Source organism: Berghia stephanieae, chromosome 6 (assembly GCF_034508935.2).
Source record: "Berghia stephanieae isolate SIO BIC M18660-M18661 chromosome 6, UCSD_Bste_1.3, whole genome shotgun sequence".
In the NCBI taxonomy this organism is placed as follows: domain Eukaryota; kingdom Metazoa; phylum Mollusca; class Gastropoda; order Nudibranchia; family Aeolidiidae; genus Berghia; species Berghia stephanieae.
This window is the reverse complement of record NC_088365.1, coordinates 19,653,726-19,656,225: the sequence shown is the minus strand read 5'-3', so window position 1 is coordinate 19,656,225 and position 2,500 is coordinate 19,653,726.

Genomic DNA, 2,500 nt, shown 5'->3' with positions numbered 1-2,500 from the left:
AAAGCAATGCATCAGTTTAAGTCTTCAGACATAAAACTCATCATGGGCGATTTTAATGCCAAGGTGGGCCGAGAAAGAATAGAAGATATTGTGGGCCCACATGGTCTGGGAGACAAAAATGACAGAGGTGATCGTCTTATTCAATGGTGCCGTCAACATGATCTGACAATCACAAATACTTGGTCAACAAACCACAATAGAAGGAAGTGGACATGGAAAAGTCCTGGAGATGGAGTGAGAAACCAAATAGATTACATACTCATCAGCAAACGTTTCCGAAACTCGGTTTTGTATGCCAAATCTATGCCGGGGGCTGACTGTAACAGCGATCATATACCTGTGCTATGCCCCATACGAGTTAAATTGAAAATCTGCAAAAGAGCAAAGGCTAAACCTAAATACCAACTAGACATTCTCCGGGAGGAACAGAAGATACAAGAAAAATTTGAACTATCAGTAAGAAACAAGTTTGAAGTGCTTGGAGAACTAACAGATATAGAAGAGAAATATGAGCAGTTTAAAGACAGTGTTGCTGCATCATTAGAAGAAAATGTTCCAACCACACTTAAGTTGCAGAAGAAGAAATGGATTACTCCAGAGATATTAGAACTAATGAATGAGAGAAGAAAGGCCAAAAATCAGGAAGAAAAATACAAGACTCTGAACAGGCAGATAAAAAGAAAATGCAACGAAGCTAAAGAAGACTGGATAAATGAACAATGTCACTATATAATGTCCTGCAAAGAAAAAAATGGCAAATTCTTCCATCAGAAAATCAAAGAAGTGACAAACAAAACTAAATCAGGTGCTAAAAGTGGATGCATCAAAGACAAGCGTGGAAACACCATCATGGACAAAGACTGCATTCTAAACAGATGGTCAGAATATATTGAAGAACTTTTTTTTGATAATCGAGGAGAAATGCCTATGATAAAAGAACTGGAAGGGCCTTCTATAATGAAAGATGAAGTTAGGAACGTCATGAAAAGCATGAAAAATGGAAAAGCTGCAGGACCTGATGCCATAACAATTGAAGCCTTGACTGGCCTGGGTGAATGGGGGATTGAATTCATCACAAACCTTCTAAATCAAGTGTATGACACAGGAAAAATGCCAACTGATATGAAACGATCCATTTTTATGCACTACCAAAAAAGCCAGGGGCAGTTGATTGTGAACAACACAGAACTATTAGCCTAATGAGCCACCTCACAAAAATTCTTTTGAAGATAATTTTACTAAGAATAAGAAATAAAATACGACCTGAAATTGGGGAGATGCAATTTGGTTTTGTTGAGGACAAGGGTACCAGAAATGGAATATTCACATTATCAATGCTGATGGAAAGATGTATTGAAGTAAATAAAGATCTGTATATGTGTTTCATCGACTATTCAAAAGCCTTTGATAAAGTACAACACGAAAAACTATTCAAAATTCTATCATCCTTGGACATTGATGGTAAAGATTTAAGAATATTACGGAATTTGTACTGGGAACAAGAAGCAGCAATGCGTGTTGACAACGAACTAAGCAGTTTTACACCTATTAGAAGAGGAGTTAGGCAGGGGTGTGTTTTGTCTCCAGATTTATTCAACCTCTATAGTGAAATGATATTAAGAGATATCGAACATAAGAAGGGGGTGTGTATTGGAGGAAAGAATGTAACAAATCTGAGGTATGCAGATGATACGGTTCTACTGGCAGAATCTGAACATGAACTACAAGAATTACTGGATGTTGTAGTCAGGAGTAGTGAAAATATGGGACTGGAACTGAATATATCTAAAACAGAATGTATGACGGTATCTAAAAATAATAACCCACCAGCCTGTGTAATAACAAGCAGAGGACAAACAATACAACAAGTTGAATGTTTCAAATATTTAGGCTTCAATGTAACATCCAATGGAAAATCAGATTGTGAAATAAAGAAAAGAATAGGTATGGCGAAGAATGCATTCAACCAGCTGCATACAATTATGAAAAACAGGAATATTAGCATGAAAACAAAAATCAAAGTCCTGGATTGCTATGTACTGTCTGTGCTGCTATATGGTTGTGAGAGCTGGACCATAAACAAGACCATGGTTAAAAGACTGGAGGCAGTGGAAATGTGGTTTTACAGAAGAATGATGAGGGTGTCATGGATGGAAAGGAAAAGAAATGAAGAAATTTTAGAAATGGCAAACAGAAAAAGATCACTGATAACAAAAATCATCAAACGCCAAATGGAATTTTTAGGACACATTATCCGCCACCCTGGTTTGGAAATACTCGCCTTGACTGGAAAGATGAATGGAAAAAGAATAAGAGGAAGACAAAGAATAACGTATTTGAAAGGGATAAGAACTTGGACAGATGAAGCTGAGAAAGGTGGCGCTGCTTTAATAGAATTGGCAAGAGATAGATCAGCTTGGCGGAAGATGACCTCCGACGTCTGCTTCAGATATGGAACTACATGATGATGATGATGTGATCAAAATGTATAAAAGTCAAA